At 40.6% G+C, this 23,129-nt stretch overlaps 1 long non-coding RNA gene across 1 annotated transcript in view; it reads left to right on the forward strand.

The window, feature by feature from the left end:
* Window positions 1-22,858, forward strand: part of LOC146019565 (uncharacterized) — a 43,317-nt gene extending 20,459 nt beyond the window's left edge. Inside the window, exons 2-4 of the long non-coding RNA XR_014450603.1 lie at window positions 21,211-21,254; window positions 21,642-21,712; window positions 22,804-22,858. This is a non-coding gene — a long non-coding RNA (uncharacterized LOC146019565). The remainder of the gene's footprint in view (window positions 1-21,210; window positions 21,255-21,641; window positions 21,713-22,803) is intronic.
* Window positions 22,859-23,129: the final 271 nt, after the last annotated feature.

Consider the following 23,129-nt stretch of genomic DNA (forward strand, 5'->3'; position numbering starts at 1 on the left):
GTAGGAGCTATGTCGTAACATGACAAGCGAGAGACCATAGTGGAGCTGTGAAATGCCTTCCAGGCTCATACTGTATATGACAAGGGAGACTCTGCAGTCAGCAGTAATATGGATTTGGTCTAGATGCTGCCCCCTCTGAATAGTGATAACTACCCTATACTGTAAACTCTTTCCTGTTAGAATCTTAGCAGGTGCTGTGGTGCTGAAGTAACATTTCTTATTGTCATAAAGAGCAGCGATATGTGATATTATGTAACAGACAAAACTATACTTACCTACCCTCCCGAAAGGTGCAAGAGGCTCCTGATTTTTGGTGTGGGTCCCCACAGTGGTCAGTATTGTATGTTACACATGGCAATCATGGAAGCTGCTGGGAGTTTCCATATATTGTGTATGTGGGTGTTGGGGAGGGGGGGGGGGTAATAATGACACCATGTGACCCCACTCCCTACAGAAAAGTGCCCTGCAGTGTGTCCTCTCCAGGCTACTCCCAAAGAGGAAATGTACAAAGTAACAGGCATACTGCCCTGCTGTACCTCTAATGACTTCACCTCTCCTGCTCTTCCATTGATAATAGGTGTCCCCCAAAATTTTATTCTTGGTCCTCTTCTTCTCTATCTCTATATGTCCTCTCTGGGTGAACTTATTTGCTCACTTAACTTCCACTATCACCTCTATGCTGATAATACTAAAATCTACCGCTCCTTTTCTGATCTCTCTCCTTCCATCCTCACTCATATCTCCTACTGTCACTCTGCTATCTACTCCTGGATGACCCAGCGCTTTTTTAGACTTAAAATATCAAAGACTAAGCTGACCTCTTCCCACCCTCCAGCATAAAACCTGACCATCTCTCATCCTAACCTACTGTTTATGCCCAATTCTTTCCCTTCTGTGTCACCCCGTCTGTCTAACCCTCCCCTTTTAGAATGTAAGCTCTCACGGGCAGGGCCCTCTCTCCTCTTGTGCCTTTCTTAGAATATATAAACCTCTGCCACCCTGATGATTGCTTCAGTGTCCTGTCCCCTGATGCAACTATCCATATTTACCATGTACTTGTCCTAAACTGTCTTGTACTGTAATTTGATATGTGTTTTTGTTCCTAATTATGCTTTGTAAAGCGCTGCGGAATTTGTGTGCGCTATATAAGAAACTGTTAATAAATAAATAAATACTGTATTTTACATTGAGAATAGGTGTATTTATATTTGCAATGCAACGTTCTCTCATCATCCATTTTAGGAAGACAAGGGGCTGACTGTAGAGTCCTTTATTGGAATTACTTACACTACTCAGGTTCTATTTCATATGAGATATTGGGCCGTATTCAATGTCGGTGGTGACAGACGGCGAGTTGGTTAAACAGCGAGGATCGCAGAAAACCAGCGATCCGAGCTGTTTAACCCCCTCGCCGGACGATCATCCTATTCAACGTTCCGGGGGAATCCTCACCATCATGTGACAGCGAGGATTCCCCCGGAACGTTGAATAGGGCAATCAGCGAATGAGCTGCATTTCACCACGGGTTTCACTGCTACGCCTATTCACAGTCGCTCCAAAAGCGGAGCGAGGGGGAATCAGTGTATCAGGGGTTTTCAGTTGAATACTGTGGGGACGAACGTAGACAGTGAGTAGGCAGCTCTGCTTGCTGTCACCGTTCGCCCCCGGCATTGAATACTTGCCATTGTATACATAGGAATAGAACATATGATAATACTGTAAATTGTAATCTCACAAGCAGGGCACTTCTGTTGCTCTGTGTTTTGTTAATATAAATTCTCAATTTATTTTTGTGTGATTACAATTTTGAGGGAACTAGTTATCACTGGTGGCAGTGGGGTGGGGGTAGGGCATTAACCATAATGCCTATTAAAGAGATAGAACACACATAGACATGCTACAGTACAACTCAGGTCAGAACACATTTACTTAGACATCATTTTTACAGGACCCAAATCTTATTATGCAATTGTGTCTGACTACTTGTTCTGTTAAACCTTTAACTGCTTATCAATAACTGCTTATCAAGTATGCATATGTCAGATCTGTGTCTGTCAGAACCACTGAGGTCAGGGGTGTAACTCCTAGAGACAATGGAGTTTTCTGCCACCAGGCTCCGAGCCCTTAATGTGCACCTACATATATATATATATATATATATATATATAGCAGCACATGTGTAGTTCACAGCGGAATCCAAGTGTGACCACAGCTCTTCCAATGGAGTTAATCAACTCTGTCCCAGGAAACACCAATATGGAGCAAGATGTCTCCTGCCTGGTACCTCTCAGCCTGTTCTCCTGCAAGCAATGATGCACCCACAGCTGCTGCTGGACTGAGAGATGGGATGCTGATTCATGCAGCATAGTGTTGAATTTGACCCTGACCAACCAGCCGTTGTTACATCTTTTTCGGGTGCCAAATTGCGGCTTGACTCCAGGTGACTAGGAGGAACTTACGCCTCTGCCTGAGGTATAATTCTACATTAAGCCATTACCTCTGAGCAAACTGTGGAGTTTGACTTGTCACATTCGGAAATCATCCTTACATAAAGTAACTTGTATATCCTACCAATCACAGATGGCTCCACAACTGTGCAATTCTATATTATTATTTATTACTGGGCAGCTAAAGCCATTAACACAATGCTAAGCAGGTTATCAGCATTGCAATCATAAAATGCTAATGCAAAGAAATGACTGTTTACATTGAAAGGATAAATACTGGCTGCATTTGCATGTATTGTAGCTGACAAATACCGGGTAGCTTTATTGTTATGCTGCAATTTAGATTTGAATTTGGGATCATCTCTCTCACATCTAAATCTCTCTTAACATTTTACATCTCCCCTACCTGCAGTACAGCATGGTTCTGCCAAGGTGCCCAGTAACTTGCTCTTCATTGCTTTACTCCCTCCTCAGAATCGGGCCCAATGTCTTTCATTCTCCATGAGAGAGTTTCAAAGAGAGTTTCAAAGTATTTCTATTGCATCCGCTACTTTTGTACTTTCTAAAGTATTACAGAACTATACAGAATCATATACTATCTTTAGACAACGTCAGTAGTACTGTAGAATAAAATATGTGATTTTATATACTATAGAAAAGTACATAGCAGTAGATCTACAATATATCTAAAGGTCCATACACACACTGAGCGATTATACCCATCGTGTAAGGATAGTATGACCGCTGTCATCGATGGGGGGAAAGCCCTGATTTCCCCCTGCCCCGGTGCTGACAGCCATATAAAAAGCCATCCCAGAAATTATGCGGGAGCACGCATCACTGCTCACCGCTCATCGCCAGGCTGTGCACACTGGGCGACTTTGAGCTGAAATTTGGTGTTTTGAGCGGCTTTCAGCTCAAAATCGCCCAGTGTGTATGGGCCTTATGTGTTATATTATAAAGCCATGTTGTTTACATAATCTAGCAAAATATATTACTAATTAACCCCTTACCGACGCAGCATGTTTTTGCCTTCCTGATAGAGGCCTTTTTTTCAAATCTGACAGGTATCACTTAAGTGGGGATAACTTTTTTTTGCTTTTACTTATCCCAGTGATTTTGAGATTGTTTTCCCGTGACACATTGTACTTTAAGTTAGTGATAAATTTTGGTCGATACAGTTTTTTTTTTTTGTGAAAAATACCAAAATGTCGTAAAAAAAATGAACATTTTGCAATTTGCATTACATTTTCTGCTTGTGAGACAAATCATCATACCACTCAAAATAGTTAATAACTAACAAAGACCATATCTATACTTTATTATTACATCATTATTTCAACCTGCTTTTAATTTTTTTGGACACTAGGGGGCAGCAGAGTCAAAATTATGCACATCACACAGTAAACGCTGCTTTTGGCTGTTCACGTTTGAACAGCCAATCGCAGCGATCGCCCATGGCGGGGGGCATCGCTGCCCCCCCTGGGCAATGATGGAAGATGTCTGCTGTCAGGGACAGCAGACATCGTCCCTCTGTCACCGCGTCCCTAGACGCGGTGACACTTTGAAGTCATGACGTACATTTACGTCATGTGTCGGGAAGTACATCCCGACCATGACGTAAATGTACGTCAAATGTCGGGAAGGGGTTAACTTTTATTTTCAATAGCAGAATATTGAATCCCCAGATTTCCATTTCTAATACAGCATTGTCTAAGAATTGTCTATGTTATTATTATTATTATTATTATTATTATTAGTACAGGTTGAGTATCCCTTATCCAAAATGCTCGGGACTAGAAGAATTTTGGATAACGGATTATTCTGTATTTCAGAATATTTTTAGATTTCAATGATGTATCTTGAGGTATCTTACATTTATGTTGTACAAACACATCAAATACATAAAATACACATAAATATATTTTATTTGTGCATAAAACAAGGTTTCAAAACATGAAACAAAGTGTGTACTATCTCAGGCACTGAATTTAAATGCCGAGCAATCATGTCATTGCACATATTTAGTGCCAGTTACATATCATGTCCCCAGTAGTGCCAGTTACATATCTGGTTCCCAGTAATGCTGGTACAGATGTCACTAGTAATGCTTTTAGCACTTACTGGAATGTTTGGTTTTCGGAATAATTTGGATAATGGATATTCGGATAAGGGATACTCAACCTGTATTATTATTATACATGTATTTGTCAGGAAAAGCATCATAGGTACAAGTCTGGTGTTAAATATAAAACTGTAATGTAATTTTTATTATACTTGGAAGATCATTATTACTTTTATTGTGAATCAATATAAGAGACTTTATTTTATACTTTTATTGATACTTTTCAATTCAAGAGACTTCAGTCAATAATGCTGCAGTCAAGAGAGCAGCATTAGCCATCTCCACTGTCTCTATGATGTGGGAAGGGTAGTGTGCTATTGGACATACTCTAGTATTCCTATTCTCCAGGAGGCTTTCATGCTAAAAGTTAAGATGGCCACCAATAACACTACTAGTCATTAGAAGGGGGCATCTTGTTTTTTTTTTTTGTGTGTGTTAGAGCATCACAGTAGAAGACACATGTTTTCACAATGATCCAGTGTTCCTGCACCAATGCACAGTGCCTACATACAATCACTGACTGTGAGCTACAGTATAGTATATGACACCCACTATTGTTTATGGTAAAATATTACTTTTACTTTGTTCATAGCTATATGAAGCTATGGCTGTAAAAAACAGATGATGTGGACTTGACTGTCTGCACTCTAATATTTTTGGCCTCAGCAGGGCCCAAGACCACTTCAAATGATGTGCGTGGACCCCCATGTTTTGATTCTAATTTATCATCATATTTTGGTTCTGTTTTGGCAAAACCAACCTCAAGTGTTTTGGTTTGGATTCGGTTTTTAGTTCCATTAAAGATCAATTAAAGGAAGTTGATAATCATTAATAAAAATCAATAAAAATCGATTAAAACAGCTAAAATCATGAAATTCAACAAATCAAAACCAAAAACCTTTGGGAAGATCTGTAACAGGACTCTATTTGGATTTGGATCTACTCCGAAGATCCGGACCTGCCTTTGGTTTGGTTCAGATCCACAAAATTCTGGTGAATTCAGATTTCCAGAGAATCAAACTGCACATCCCTATTCTGTTCTCTTCTCCAGCATCTCTGGGGCAGGGACCAATGGTTTGTTTGTGCTCACCGGAATCTGGTACTTGGTGGCTCCCCCTCACTTCCCTACCTGTTGATTTACTAATAAATATTTGCACTTGAAAGGCAGTTGGAGGCTGTAGGCAGAGCACTGCATCTACTATAATTGGACAGCAATGATCGTGCTGCTGGGAAAATCTTTCATTTTAATCCAACTCATCCTACAGCACTTATTTAGGGAATTTGCCAGCTATTCACTAGCCATTTTTAGGTGGTAATTTAATTTGCAGATCATAGATATCTGCAGATAGATTTGACAGTTTATTATTGAAATTATTATTATTATTCATAATAATAATAATAATAATAATAATAATAATAATAATAATCATCATCATATTTATGAATAGAATGTACTTTTAAAAAAATGGAAAAGAAAATGTGTCTCTTCTTGGGTCAGGTTTGTTTCCTCACATGTTTTACAAACTCTTAAGGTGCATACACACTGTATAATTTTTTTGACCAATTCCATTGAAAGATATTGATGACCAATTTTTCCTTGAACACAGTGTCCTGGATGAAAGATGTTGACGAAAGACGAAAGATCTACCTACAGTTTATAGGCCTTTTTTAAAAAAAAAAGATATCCAAATGCACAGTTGACGAACAACCTTGCTGAAAAACTGGGTACTTGTGTATTATAACGGCGCCCGATTTCATCCAAATCGCATCCGATATCGCATCCGATTTATCGGCCGATTTGCGGCCGATTTTCTGCCGATTTTGGTCCGATTTGATCTGCGATACGATTTTGCGTCCGATTTGCGCCCGATTTTCGGCCGATTTTTTGCCGATTTTTGGCCATTTCCTGATGATTTGCATGTTATTCCATCCTTGCACACCCCCAGGTACTATGCGATGGTATGCGATGTGATTTTCGGGAAAATGCCCCTGATTGTACAATTAAATATCGCATAGCAACGCATAACAGCAAGTGGCATGCGATGCGATGTGATTCGCAATGTTAAATGCACCCCCATTGTTAACGCCACCCCCACTATCAACGCCAACCCGAAGCGTGGCGAGCGCAGCGAGCCCGCGAGGGGCGGCGGTACGCGTCCTCCGACCTTTTCATACCCCCACTATCCACGTCGGCGTGGAGTTGATTTTAGATAGTGTGGCGAGCGCAGCGAGCCACCGAGCCCGAAGCGTGGCGAGCGCAGCGAGCCCCGCGAGGGGACGCGGATTACTTTACATGTATTCCGCGTCCCCTCGCGGGGCTCGCTGCGCTCGCCACGCTTCGGGCTCGGTGGCTCGCTGCGCTCGCCACACTATCTAAAATCAACTCCACGCCGACGTGGATAGTGGGGGTATGAAAAGGTCGGAGGACGCGTACCGCCGCCCCTCGCGGGCTCGCTACGCTCGCCACGCTTCGGGTTGGCGTTGATAGTGGGGGTGGCGTTAACAATGGCGGTGCATTTAACATTGTAAGCACCCATCAGGGTGATTGTACAATTAGAAATCAAATCGCTTCACATGCATCGCATGGCATGCATCACATGCCACTATATTGCATGCGATGCACTACGATGGTATTCGGGGGTGTGCAAGGTGTGCAATAATGGAACAGCATGCAAATTGGCCGTAAAAAGTGAAAAATCGGTCGAAAATCGGCCGAAAATCGGCCGCAAAATCGGCCGCAAAATCGCATCCGATTTTTTCATGCGATTTGCGGCCGATTTGCGGCCGATTTTCGGCCGATTTCGTGGGCGCCGTCAAAATACACAAGTACCAAAAACTGTGTCGTTCATCGCATACACGCTGAAAGATATTTTGACCAATATTGTTCAGAAGGGCCAAAATTAACGAAATTGGTCAAAAAAATTCTACAGTGTGTATGCACCTTTAGATCAGGCTAATGTGATCTTCACTTATAGCACCTTTAATTTCCCTTTATAATTGTTGTACTTATAATTACATCTCATGCATGAAATCCAGGGGTTCTCCCCTAAGGAGTCAGATCCATAAAGAGGTAAATAATAATAATAATCACAAACCAAATACTGAGTTAGTTAGTATTAACTGGACAGGCAGTAAGGTTTAGATTTAGGAAAGTATATCCACAAGAGAAATGTTGGGTAATAGCAATATGCCAGTTCTTACTGTAGGTACATTGGCACCTGAATCTAGGGATATGTAATCACAATGTTCTCACATTAGCCCACTCCATATGGTCTCTCCTTTTACTTCTGCCTCCAGATTATATGCTGCGGCATTAATACACATGAGATGACTTGGGAGAAATATAAGTCTATGAAATTGCTAAAAAGATTCAAGCTTATAGAGAAACATTAATTTCCAAAAACGTTTGCCAATTTAAGTGCAAGACTTAAGGAAGTCAAAAAGATAATGTTGTGTAGAGCCCTCCTCAGTAACTTTGAAACCCACCAGAGTAGTAATTTGTAAAATTCATCGTTGTCAAGTGCAGCCACAATTTTGAACTTTTAGATAATTAGGTAAAGAAGTTGCACAGCAGCAAGACATTCTATTAACCATGTTCTATAAATGTCAATGTCACCAACACATTATGCTATAAAATGAAGTAAAGCATTAATGGACTACGTAACATAAAAAGCACTGTATGGTTTCTCTGAGAAGTACTGCAATCGCAGCTATCCTATTATTTGCATGCGATAATTCACCATAGGGCTTATCACAAATCCTCTTCCCCTACACCGAGCAGGTGAAAAGATGGTGTAATCCCTATTTTGGGTAAAAATATCAGGCCTTGGTTCTGAACCTCTTGGCTACCCACTAATTAGGCACTTTGACCATTTTTATTTAGCCAATAAAGAGATATCAGTTTTAGGGGAGAAAAATTTCAAAGGGATGGAAATGGGTGTATAAGGTGTGAGACAAATATATTGGGGTGCTTTATGAGTTGTACAAGTGATTTTAGGCTTGCAGGTGGGAGTAATCAAGTGTTTTTGCAAGCTTTTTGAAAGTACCTTTAATTGACCCAAAGACCCATTTCCTTGTCCCCCGTGTCTTATTTTTTTTCCATTGTGTTTTCAAATCCACATATTGCAGCTCCATTTAACACATTTTAAGTCACCAATTTTTTTTTTTATTATGCATTCTAATATACTTCTAAACTGTAATTTTGCTTTTTTCAGGGGTTACAGCCTAGTCTTTCCATTTCCTGCTGCACTTTTCACTGGTTAACACACATCACAGGCCACCCATTTTTGCCATATTCAAACAGGATAGGTCTAGAAACGAGAAAGCACATACCTGCGATAAGTGGCTTTTTCTGACGATAACCTTACACGTGATCAAAGGTCGATTTAATTATTGCCACTAACAGGATATCGCCCTATGTATCAGTCATATCAGCCACATCTACAAAGGTACTGTAGTGGTATGTGATACTGCTGAAATTGGTGGTGTATTTTGGGAGTCTAAGTATGCATTATCATACCATGCTCTCCACTTAAGAAAAGAAAGACAAGAATAAGTACAGTAGTACTTATTCAATTGTAATTATGGGTTTCTATGGATTGAGATTTAGGTTGATGCTTTATTCCAGGTTCATTTTACCTGGTGGTTTGAGAATATCTACATAAAGAATGTACAGGAGTACTGGAAAGAGCGGAGCTGAGAAAAGTAAAGGTAAGAAAAGGAAATAATAAATAATAAACATACATTAAATAATAAATACAGGCAGTTGTATTTTACAAAATGGGGCAGATTAATAATGGTGGTGGATGGAAAATCAGCTCTAGGATTCTCCATAAAAATTGTCATCATCATGCCAGCATATAATGGCTGGTCCTGCTGTCTCCAGACCATTCACCATCTGCTGCTTTTTAGTCATTGCTGAGAAAGTGGTAAGTGTGTCAAGAATACACCATGGAACTTATTCTTGTCAAAGCTGCGAATTTTGCAGTTTTGCGTGTGAGCCTAAATGCCGCCTGTCATCCGCACTACCGGCAGCCCCCTCGCCCACTGAATATCCCTGTATGCATGCAAATGGATATTTTGCATGTATATCTATTCGCAGGCTTGCGTGCGGGGAAAAAAATCAGGCAAAGAGTATTCTGAGGGATCCTTTGCACCCTAGTGGAGAATTGTTCTCTTTATTACCATCAAACAGAAGATATCGCTCAATTTTGTGTAGAACAAGATGGTTTGGAGAGAGTTTCTTCCCAGTGGCAATTCGTGCTCTGAATAATTAGCGGGAATAGTTGAATTTGTGCATTGATCTTGTACTCTGATGTTGTTTTATTTTATTGTTCTCCTACGCTGTACTGTCCATATTTGAATTTCGTGTTCACTGCATGTGGGCATTTGATGACAATAAAGATATATTTGATTAGATTTTGATTGATTTTGTAAGCGCTTGCGGATCTAAGACACCTCTGTGGTGTCTTAAGTCTGTGGGCACCCTGTACGGGAAGCAGGTGGGCAGCTCACATTCTCTGAAGTCAGCTGCCTACCCCCCGCACCTGCATCACTGGTGCATATACATGGGAACGCCCAGTGTTTTCATGGGAATGCCGATGAAATGCTGGGTGTTGCCATGGGTGCGACCTCACGCCCCCGCCCCCCACCCACACTGCTAGGTGCAAACGGGATGGAGAAACATAGAATTTGACGGCAGATAAGAACCACTTGGCCCATCTAGTCTGCCCCTTTTATTAAACATGTTACTTCAAACCATATTTGATCCTTATTTTTTTGTAAGGATATCAATATGCCTATCCCAAGCATGTTTAAATTGTTCTACTGTATTTGCCTCTACCACATCTGATGGGAGGCTATTCCACTTATCCACTACTCTTTCTGTGAAGTAATTCTTCCTCAAATTTCCCCTGAATCTTCCTCCCTCCGGTTTCAGTGCATGTCCTCGTGTTCTGTTGCTCCTCTTCCTGTGAAGAATGTCTCCCACCTGTATCTTGTTAAAACCCTTGATATATTTGAAAGTTTCGATCATATCCCCCCTTTCCCTTCTCTGCTCTAAAGTATGCATATTAAGATCTTTTAATCTTTCCTGGTACGTTTTGTGATGTAGGCCATGCACCATTTTAGTTGCCCTTCTTTGTACAGTCTCAAATTTTTTTAAATCCTTCTGGAGATATGGCCTCCAGAAATGAACACAGTACTGTAGATGAAGTCGTACCATGACCTATACAGTGGCATTATGACTTTTCTTTCTACTGCTGATACCTCTCCTATGCAACCAAGCATCTGACTTGCCTTCTTCATTGATTTGTTACATTGCCTACTTACCTTTAAGTCCCCTGAAATAGTGACACCTAGATCCCTTTCTTCCTCAGTAGTTTCCATTATTTACCAGTCTGCGATGTGGGACAAGGTGAACAAACATTTCACTGTGGCCGCTCACCCCCAAGAGCCTGCGCAAGCACAGATACTAAACATTGCTCCCCTCTGTGATGGGGAGGGATGAAATCAGAATAATCCCCCCATGTTTCTATTCGACTCCTCCTGCCATTCCACTTGTCCACCAGCCAAACCACCCTAAATTGCAAGCAGCATTTCAGGTTGACTTAAGTACAATCATATAGTATTGTTGTCATAGCCATTCACTGCTTCTTTGTAGCTGCAAGATGCCAATGAGATGCTCCTAACTTGTGATTTCCATCAAATCATTAGTAGATGAGAGAAAGAGAGAGAGAGTGCACTTGTCTCCTCCATTCTAGTCCATGGGATTCATAATTATCTAGAGGAAATTGTTAAAATGGGGAAAAGAGAGGCATGTTACATTTAATGGGCATGTAGAGAAGGATTGCTGGCACATAGAGGGCATTTTGGGGGTCTGATTAGTATTATAAGGGCCAGTGGGTGGTGTTAGGGAATGTAGGGAGATTTGGTGGTGTAGTGTTGGCATGTGGGGGATCCAACAAGCATAATAAAGGCATGAATGGGGATCTGATGAACATTCAAAGAAAATGGGAAAAAAGAACATCTGTGGGTTATTAAGACACTTAAGAGGCATGTGGGTAGGTACAGTATAATGGAATGTTTGAGGCTCTAATTGGCATTTATCAGGAATGTGAGGGAGTTTATTGGCATGTGGGGAGAACTGGTGGCTATTTAAGAGACATGTTGGGTAATTTGATGGTGTGTAGGGATGACTAAGGGTGTATAACGTGTATATGGGAGGAGTTTTGTTGAGCATTGGGATGGTCTTATGGCATTTAGGGATATTTGAGGGTCATTTAAGGTTTTGAGGGCATTTGAGGGATCTTATGGACATACTGTATACTGTAAAAGTCATATGGAGAGGTCAGATGGGCAGGTAAGAGATGTCTGAAGGCCTGATAGCATACAGGAAAGTCTGAGAGTCACATCCGCTTACACATCCACTCACATGGCAGAAAATCCATTCGATGTTCGCTAATCATCAAATTATTTTTTCCTTGCTTCGTAGATAAAAGTCTACTATAAGTCTACTATAAGTCTATACTTACTTTAATCCTGGACGGAGATGGCCGAAATCAGGACATGCGCTGACGTCATGTTACATCAGCCGTATTTGCAGGGTTACGCTCATAAATGCTGCATCTGCCCCCTGCCTGCCCATCAGTGAGTGAACACCCCGGTGCGTGTGAAACTCGCCAAATACGTTTAGTCCTGGGGTTTGAACATGCGCATATTTGCGCATGCATAAACCCCAACATCACCTGGGGTAGTGAATTCGGACACAAGCGATAAGATCTGAATCACCCCCTAGGTGCAGTATGGAGAGAGTGTGTAAGCGTCCGATGAAGGAAACAAATGGATTTGACTAGGATAAGAGTTGAAGGGTTAGGGAGTAAGGTAAGGATGTAGTAAATTGTTATTAATTGAGAAAATATCTTCAATCATGTATCCATAATAAGATATAAGATAAAAACTATAATGAAAACCAATTGCTAGAAATCTAAATAAAGGAATCAAACTGTGTATGAATTCAAACAAAATTTGCCTTCATGTGCAGCTTCCTCAATGGGTACTCTGTAAGTCAAATAGTCATATTGCTTTACATTTTGATTAATGTGAAATTGAAGTATAACCACACCAAAGATGCCAATCCACAGGTCCACCTACAGTGCTCCATAACTAGAATCGAATAAGTGGTACTTGCAGAGGTGTGTTACTGTATGTCGGGGCTTAGAAACCAGGCATTCTGTATCAGGCTATTGTTATCTAGCTTGTGCATAAATAACATGGATACTGTATCGTCAAACCTAAACTCTGTTAGGGTGCCTTAAGGATCGAGTTTGGACTGCTATAGTCAATGAATATCCTATCGGAGCTGTACTAACAGGACAGACGGTTTATTAATATAAGCAGTTTGAAATGAAAAGAGATCAAGCGCAAGCAATTCTATGTCTATTTGTCTCAGTATGTTTTCTGAGTGCTTGTACAACATAAGTAGCATAAATTGCTTACGTTATTCAATTGCTCCCATTTATGTTTTTAAGCCTCTTTCAATAAGCTATGTGGAGAATAAGTACGGCAATATACTTATATCACTGGCTCCATTTTTTTTGTACTAGTATTCAGTCACATTACGGAAACATTGCAATAAAGAACACTTTATGTAAATGTTTTCTTCTCTTTTGATACTCAAGACTTGGATCTTTTACTGACCTTAAGAGTCTCTTTTCAGCGCTGTTTCATATTTTTTGGCATTGCTCTGATGGCTTTTGTGAGCTTAAGTCTATTTCACTTTACTTTGAAGATTAATGTTTGTCTAGTGTTTACAATTCTGTGCTCCATTCTATAAATGCTGCACTTAAAAAAAGAAATTGGATCATAAAAATGACCAAGGGCTATGGGGCAATGATAATTTATATGTCTGTAAAGCTGTGCTAGGCTGTCTAATGCACAGGCCGACATTCTCTGAACATATACCCATTGCTCGTATTGGCAACATTAAAACAAACTTATACCACCTTCTGTGTCTGTTCGTGCAGTATTTTACACTTGGAAATGATTCAGTCGTTCTTTTTGCTTTCCATTTATGAAATCACAGAAAATAGGCGCAGTGCTAAAACTGCTCCACTCAACTAACAAGACATTCAAAATGCATCTGTCAACAAGGGCTGATCACCAGAATGGTAAACTGCAAAACAGATGCATGTTTTAGGGCCTAATAGTTTTTTATTAATCCCATTTAATGCCATATTTTCATGACAGATTCCCTTTCTGAATACTGGCTATAACTTTATATATATATATATGGGGCCTGAGTCAAACAAATCTCCTTCATGAGCACAAATGGGGAGTTTCTGCATTCAGTGAAGGCACATTTATTTGCATCTGCATCCAGTGGTGTTATTACAGTGGGGGAGGACATGATGTGGGCCACTCCCAGGAGGCACTTTCCGAGTGATGAAACTAAAATACTAACTCCTTCTCAATGACAGGTGCCAGGTGTTGCGCGGTGACATTATACAGCACTCAGATTTGTTACTGTGTAGGAACTGGGATTCCTGCCAATTTTCACTGTTAATGCTTCCAGAGTGATGTTTGTGCAAGTCCATGCCCCCGTTTCCATGAGGCCGCTCCCATGTCCGCATTAAATATACTGGGCAGTATTCAATGAGCATTTTGGCGATGTGCAGCGAATCCTGTTTAGGATTCGCTGCACATTCGCCACTGCTCGCTGCGTTCCGGAGCCTCGCTGGCTCCAGTATTCAACGAGTCAGGGGCTCGCTGCCCCTGACTGGCGAATTTTAACTCCTGCGGCAATGCCGCAGGGAGCCCGAGGACGGCGGCAGGCAGGGAGATGGAAGTCTCCCTGCCTGCCCCAGAACGTTTGTGGGGGGGAGGTGGGCTCCCCGGGTGCCAGGCAGCACAGGCTGCCAGCAGGTGACCGGGTATATTCACTACAACCAATCATGCATATGTAATGATCGGGTGCAGTGAATATATGAATATCTAATGAGCGGCTCGGCTCCGGCCCCCTGCTGGCTGGTCTGTGTAAAAAAAAATATTTTTTTAAATTAAATATATATTCATGTGCTTACAGCACATGAATACAAATAACATGCCCCTCCTCAGAATAAAATTCCTGATTTTTTTTACACCAAATGTAAAAAACAAAACAAAACACTTTATTTTAAAAGTTCACATTCCACTTCACCATAAAAAGATAGCGATTGCTACTCGGTGAATCATGGCGAAAAAAACCTTTAAATTTATTCGCCAACTTTTCATTGAATAGGGTGATTCACCGTTTTAGTCAAAAATTTGCCTTACAGCACAAAATCGCCATAAAAACATGGCGAATCATCCTCATTGAATACCGCCTACTGTCTTCATCCTGTTAGGAGTCAGAGTCAGACAGAACTTGGCCAGAATTGTCTTTCTGTAAAATCGGGTGGTAAAAATGTAATCAAAGGTAACTAACCAGACTTGTGAAAGTGTCATGGGAGTGTTGTGGGCACATATCAAAGGTTCTGTGTGTATTGGGAAGGGAAGCCTGTTTTTGACTTATCTCTTACAAGTATTATACTTTGGGGCACAAATAATGTCACCAGTGATAGCTGATGCAAAATCAATAAGAGGCATGGGCTCACACACGGACTGCCACATTAGATGTACGCAATCTTGAATTAGCATACAGTCTGGCTCCTGCAGTCACTTTAAGTGAGACTCAGAATCAGCCACTTTGAGTGATTAATGTAACTACAGCAGATGAGGTATAAGGTATGTCACTTTGCAACTATAAAGATGCTAATGTTCTCGATCCATAGCTTCAGTCTTATGATCGGGCCAAGGGTTAAAATGGGCCATAATGGTAAATAACTGCTTTACGTCAGTTGTTTTTGGAGGTGGAATTAGTTCCACCTCATCCAGCCCAACTTCCCTGCTGTATCTGCGGTATAACCAGCGCCGACAGTTAAGTAGAGCACCACAGGAAGGACGGAGCCACTTAGCCAGTGGGCATCCATGTAGACAGCACCTTCAGCATTTGAAATGTGGCTTCGGAGGCTAGCCAATTGCAGCTCATGGACCAGCAGTCACTAAGGCGCAGCTGTTGATCCTGATTGACTACCATGCCTTGAGCACAGGCATTACATTTGAAATGCTATCAGCACAGACAGGTTCACACATGGGAGTGGTCAAGGGTGGCCCGGAAAGGGAGCCACATTATGTTCGTAGTGTATGAGGCTGGGTTGTACTGAGAAAAACTGCATTTCCTCACAGCCATGTGGATCCTCCCCTCCGGAGTACCACATCTGCTAATGCAAGTACAACCACACTAAGCTGTCAAACATTTTAAAAAATAGACCTGCCAGATCTCAGAAGAAAAAATAGTGAGAGCAACCAGACATATTTTAAGTAATAGGAACATATAAAGAAATTTTTAAAAAAAGAGAGAAGCAACTGAAAGTAGGGGTAGTTAGTGATCAGAGTGAGAACTAAGAAACAGGGTGAGAGAAACAGCTAAAAGAGGAACAAAATGAGGATACAGAGAAATACAGTAGAAGGAAGAAATGTTCTCTATGCCATTGAATAGACGGTATCATGAATGAAGGAGTCTGCTGTCCTGTAATGCCAGGAATGAGTATATGTATATCACAATGATACTACTTGTCCCAAAGATACTATTGATTACATACAAAACTATAAAATTCTAAATCTCGAAGCGCTATAGGCTCATTTTTATGGAAATGAGCACAATGTTTCCAACATACTGTACATGTCTATAGATGATTATTGAATCTCAGCTCCCAGTTTCCTTAGTATTGAGTAAAGCACTGCATGGCTGATTCTGCATCTCATAGGCAGTTAGATTACTCTGGGCATTATGTATGTACATGGCACTGCTACATGGGCATTATGTGTATAAGTGGCACTACTACTTTGGGCCTTATGGGGGTGATTCTGGTTTAATCGGTCCCTACACATTCGCACAGGGGACCGATTTTTCATGACTGCGCATAGTCAGTTATGCGCAGGTGCAGCTGCTGTGTGTGAGAGCAGTCAAGGTGAATAGAATAATCGCCGGGTGTTCGCACACAACGTTGCAACCGCGAGCATGTGGAGGCGGGCCGGGGGATTTGCTCATGGGAATGCCCAGCGTTTGATTGGCGTTCCCATGAAAATGCTGGGTGTTCTCATGGTAATTCCCTAAAGACGTGAGTGCGGGGGGGCAGCTGACATCAGCGGATGTCAGCTGCCTGCCCGTTTCCTGCACATGGCGCCCACAGATCAGATCTGCAAGTGCTGGAGAAATCATTTGATGGTCGCCAACCATCGAATGATTTCTCCCCCCCGCACCCAAGGCTGCGAACAGATGTTTATGCTGAACATCCATTCCCAGCCGTGCGGGGGATCACAGCATGCAGGGGGACTCGCAAGGCTGCAAAATTCGGAGCCTTTCGAGTCAACCAGAATAACATCCTACGTGTAAAAGTGTCACTGCTACTAGTATGGGCATTGTGTGTATAAGCGGCACTGCAGCTGTGGGCATTACTGTACAAGTGGCAGTGCTACTGTGAGCATTATTAGTAAAAGCGGCATCGCATGTGTTTATGTGGTTCTGCTAATGTGGGCATTATGTGTGTAAGCGGCACTGCAACTGTGGTTCTTATGTGTATAAGTCTCACTGCTAATGTGGGCATTATGTGTATAAGCGGCACTGCAACTGTGGTTCTTATGTGTATAAGTCTCACTGCTAATGTGGGCATTATGTGTATAAGCGGCACTGCAACTGTGGTTCTTATGTGTATAAGTCTCACTGCTAATGTGGGCATTATGTGTATAAGCGGCACTGCAACTGTGGTTCTTATGTGTATAAGTCTCACTACTACTGTGGACATTGTGTCTATAAGTGGCACTGATACTGTGGTTCTTATGTGTATAAGTCTCACTGCTATTGTGGACATTGTGTCTATAAGTGGCACTGCTACTGTGGTTCTTATGTGTACAAGTCTCACTGCTATTGTGGGCATTGTGTGTATAAGGGGCACTGCAAATGTGGGCATTATTGGTATAAGCAGCACTGTAACTGTGAGTATTATGTGTAAGAGGCACTACTCTATGATATAGGCCTGATTCAGACCTGTTAGCAAGGCTGTAATTATCGCAGATGGACAAAACTATGCTGCACTGCATGTGGTGCAAATGTAACACTTTTAGTTACATTCTGTTTTTAGTGTAGCTGAGATAATACATGGGCAATACATTACAATGGAACATTTAGGTTACGTGGCTTTTCTTATTCTAATTTTAACTTACATAAAGTAATTCAACCAATTTATATCCTGTGGTAGACATAAAGGATTCTCAAAACATGCCAATGTGTTGGAGATATGAAGGGGGAAATTTACTAAGATGTGTATTCTACTTCACATGTGATGTTGCTATGGGCAACCAATCAGATCCTGTCTACTATCATCTAGAGTGTGCTAAATAAATAAGAAGTAGCTTCTGATTGGTTGCCCATAGCATCATCACATGATAAGTAGAATGCACATCTTAGTAAATTTCCCCCGAAGTGGGATGTGAATAGAGAAAACTGTTCTCTATATTTATTTCAAATCATAGTTATTATAAGGTTCGGCACCAGGCTCATATTTTATTTGAGGTTGTATCAAAGAAAGAGATACCAGCCAATTAGCTTCTAATTCCCATGTTATAGGCTTTCTAATTGCCATGTTATAGGCATTTTCAAAAATGATTGGTTGGCACTTTATCGTTCTTTCTCTACAAAGTATAGTGCCAGTTGTATCAAGCTTCAAAAAGTGATAAAACGAAGTGTGATAAAAAGCCAGCCAATTCGCCCCTAACTGTCACGTAACAGGTTGGGTTTGATATATTACATGTAGGAGCTACTGTTTTTATTCACTCTCCAACACTTTTTGAAGCTTGACACATCTAGCCCATAATAATCTCTCCCCCAAATAATAATCTCTCCCCCAAACTGAGAACAGTTTACACACACATATATATATATATATATTTTACATATATAGAGAGAGGTCAACACAATTATCAGATGTATATGCCTTGCATTGTACTCCTGAACAGCGCACTGAGACCCCTACATTTGTAGTTTTGCCTCACACCCATAGAGGTGTGCAGGAAAATCTGACATAATTGGCAAAAATACTGCATGCACAGCAATGATGCTCAGACGCACATCAAGCCTAACTGAAATGACCCCATAGGCTAACGCTCTTTTAAAAACACTACATTTTGCTAATATTTAATGCTGTCAAGTGATAATTGGATCTGCAAATATTTTTATTGTGCTAATTTGATTACATTCCATTTACACTTATCAGTCCATACAGTATGTAACAGCATGCAGAATTACAGATCTGGCAACAGAAATTATTCTCTGTTTGTGCAAATTGGGGGTAATTACAAGAGGAAAATCTCTATGGGGGAAATTTAGTAAGATGGGAGTTCTATTTTGCATGGGATGTTGCTATGGGCAACTAATCAGTATTTAGTACCTTCTAGAAGATAATAGCTAGTATCGGATTGGTTGCCCACAGCAACATCCCATGTGAAATAGAACTCCCATCTTACTGAATTTCCACCTATGTGTTTGTGCTTGCATGTATACCTGGTGAGAGAGCTGGTAAAAGTTACTTTGTGATTTTTAAAAAATGTCACCTCTAATCTATTACTTTATACAAATTCTACTGCTGCAAACAATTTTCAGAAACCATCCACTTGCTACATTTGTAAAAAAACAGCTAAGCCGTGTTTTACATGTTGTGACAAATTGAGAAAAAAGACAAGATGTATGTGGACACATCTGAATGCTTCTTTCATAGATAATCCCCATTATATTTGAGCTTGAGGTTCAGATGGAATGCTAACTGCTTTAATACTAATTGATGATGGTAACTAATTGAACCTGCCACACGGGGGAGTATCCAATTACTCCCAATAAAACATTACGTAGGTTTTTTAATTGTTTGATAATGTTTTTTAGTTGGCTATTCAATTAGATCGCCCCCCCCCCCCCCCCCAAAAAAAAAGACATATTTTCTCCTGTAAATAAATAGCTTAAGTGAAGCCTTAAGTGAAGTCTGTGTGCTATTGGCCACTGCTTTTGGTTGCTTTCAGGGACTTTACGTCAGGCAAGCAAAACAAAACCCCCGATAAGCTGCAGCACACAGAGGGGGAGATTCTCTAAACTAAAAATGCGGTAAAAACCTGTTATCGGGTTTTTACCGCATTTTGGGGTGCTCTAAGCTACCCCCGCCTGGTTACCGGGATGGGGGACATCGGCAGAAAAATCTGGTGATGCCCCATAGAAGCCTATGGGCTTCTACCGCAACCCACCGCTGCACCGTACTGACCCCCACCGCCCCGCACCGACCCCCCCCCCCTCACCTGTGTTTGGGCAGCACAGCCTGTGACCTCCTCCTCCCTGCACTATGATCCTCTTCCGGGTACAGGGAGGAGGAGAGCCCAGCGCAGCAGCAGCAGCACCAGGTAAGGGAGGGAGGGGGAGCCGCTGACTCTCACCGCAAAGGACAGCTCTTAATGCAAGGGCTGTCCTTTGCCATAATTATCGCATATGTTAGAGCATATGCGATAATTATGTATGCGATGGGCGGCAAAGGGGGCAGAGATGGGGTACGGATGTTAGAACACCCCGCCCAGAGGCTTATCAGGGCTAATTGGATAGCCCCTGGTGAGACAATTACCAAAGATCAATGACTACAGGTAATTGGATACCATTGAAAGAGTTGTTTTGTGCAGGGAGCTCCAACATTGTTACAACAAAGTAATCAGTGTATTATACTCTAGGTCAGGCTTTCCCAACCACGGTCCTCAAGGCACACCAACAGTGCAGGTTTTGTAGATATCCAGGCTTGAGCACAGGTGACTTAATTAGTATCTGAGGGATTCTGATTAAACCATCTGTGCTGAAGCCTGGATATCACTAAAACCTGCACTGTTGCTGTGCCTTGAGGACCGTGGTTGAGTAAGCCTGCTCTAGGTACTTGGCAGTTGTGTTGTACTATAGTTATGTGAAAGACCGGAGAAAGTTGACAAATCACTTGCCCCACCAATAGACAGCCAACATTTAATAACAATAAACAGCAAAACATATTATTTACTGTAGTATAAGAATAAAAATGTATTTTTTCTACCATTGGAATCTGGAGACAGGTGATCTATTTCAGCATATTCATATGTAATGCTTCTGAGCGGTTCGAGCATGGTGAAATATTAACTCTCTCTCTCTCTCTCTCTCTCTCTCTCTCTCTCTCTCTCTATATATATATATATATATATATATATATATATATTCATAATAATATATAAATATGGCTTTTACATTTGTGGGTGGGGGAATTGTAATTGTTTTTAATATAGGTCTTACTGAGAGTTGTATTAGTGAGATTTTATCTTTGATAGATAAACCTGGAGAAATGAACATGAAATGTGAAAAACGGGATAAATTCTGCTATATACTCACATCAATATTTAAAACTTATTTTTTGCAAATGTTTTAAATATATATATATATATATATATATATATATATATATATATATATATATATATATATATATGTCCTAAAAACTCCATTTGTGTTTTTCATAGGTTCCAGCATTTAAGGATGTACAAAAAGACACATGCAGTGTAAAGTAAGTGCTGTGACAGCTGACGTGTTTTAATTAATTAAACGTTAACACTTTGTTTCAAAACTGTCTGTCATTTGGTTTCAGTGGGACAGATCAGCCTGATAAAACATTCATTTATACAAAACACACACATATGTTATATAATGTCCACCTAATACATATGCATATATATATATATATATATTTATATAGATATAGATATATATATAGATATATATATCTATATATATATATAAATATATAGATATACACACATATACTCATCTATAGTCTCATTTTCAAGAAGCTTTATAATTAAAACCACTTTGACAATTCAGCAGTATGTTCACAGCCTGTGCTTTGTAATCTGCTGTTTCATAACACTCTCTTTTACATTTTTGCACAAACCAGCAAATTAGGTTATTGATATTCTTTCTGGAGGACTTTCAGCTGAAAAGCAGCCGATAGATCTGATTGTACAGGTAAAGAGAAGAGATTTCTGTTTGTTGAATTTTACTTGCATTTTAATATCCTTTGATAAACTAAAAGCATTAAACGTGGCCATTGAAAGTGGAAGGAATCAGTTACAAGTACTGAGAATGGTGAAGATATATACACAGTACAAAACTTTGTCAGTATATTGTTGAAAACTTTCCTATATACACATTTGGATCATACAGGATCACTATGTTTATGCTTATTAATAAGCAAAAAAAAAAAAAAAAAAGATGATGAAATTTTAACGTTATGTGCAACAATTTCCATTTTCGGTAATATTGGCTAGTTTGTAAATATCAAAGATGCACTTATTATTATGCTCGGAGCTGATTTGCATGCTGATGGAATGTATGTGTGTAGCGGTGAACTGTAGGGTTATCTCGAGTGGACCAGTGGAGAGCTAGAGAATCAGACAGTTGAACGTCTGACCGACTCAAGAGTCCACGCTGAAGACCTCTTCTATTCACTTTCTTCACAACAATTAAAATATGCAAAGTGATAATTTTCCTTAAGTAGCCTTAAATGTGCGATCTATTTAAATGTGAAGAAAATTGCTCGAAGCTTCTGGTGTGAGGGACAAAAAAAAAAAAAAAAAAGAATAAATTATGTAAATTGAAGAAAAAGGACTCTACCACTTGAACGCCTAATATTCCTGTAATAGGCATACTGTTTCATTTAATTTTTTCCTGCTTATTAAAAGTGACAGTTCTTTTGCACTGTATGATGGTTGTATCTGACACAAGCTAGGGGAATGACTGCCAGACTAAATGCTAAAGCATTTTGGTAGCTTTTTTAGATGATGGTTATATTCACAAAGTAATTATGCACTAGAGAGTCGAGAAATAAGGTTTAATTACACAGTAATCGCTTCTGATGGACACAGCAGAAGTGTGAACACCGCCAGACTGCAATCCATCAATGACAAACCCCTGGCCACTTTTAATTCCTCCTCATTTGCATCATAACCTCCGCAGCAAGTTGCACAAATGCTGTTAAATGTTAATAGGAGCTGTCTTTCCTCTCAAAATGAATACTTAAGCTGTTTCATTTTTCCCCCCTCTCTTCTCCACCTCAGACCTTCAAAACTAGCTCCTCGGCGAGAGCAGGCATTAAGCACCAAGCATGGTATGTGGTCACTGTTGTGCTAATTGGGAGCAACACTTAAAATTTTATCTCTGAAGCGCTAATAATGCACACTGCTGACAAACCATTGAATAAGTAATGGTTTTGGTGGAGCCAGGGGGGGGGGGGGGAGACATGCACGGAATAAAATATGTGGAGAGGACGGTTGTATGGAGGCTAGCTATTTGATTAGAGGGCTGTAGTCATATTGAATCCATTTCCTTGGGGACCGCAGACAAAATTACATCTTCATCTCATCATACATTCAGCCATATTTAA

The sequence above is a fragment of the Crinia signifera genome, chromosome 7 (assembly GCF_055691185.1).
Source record: "Crinia signifera chromosome 7, ASM5569118v1, whole genome shotgun sequence".
In the NCBI taxonomy this organism is placed as follows: Eukaryota; Metazoa; Chordata; class Amphibia; order Anura; family Myobatrachidae; genus Crinia; species Crinia signifera.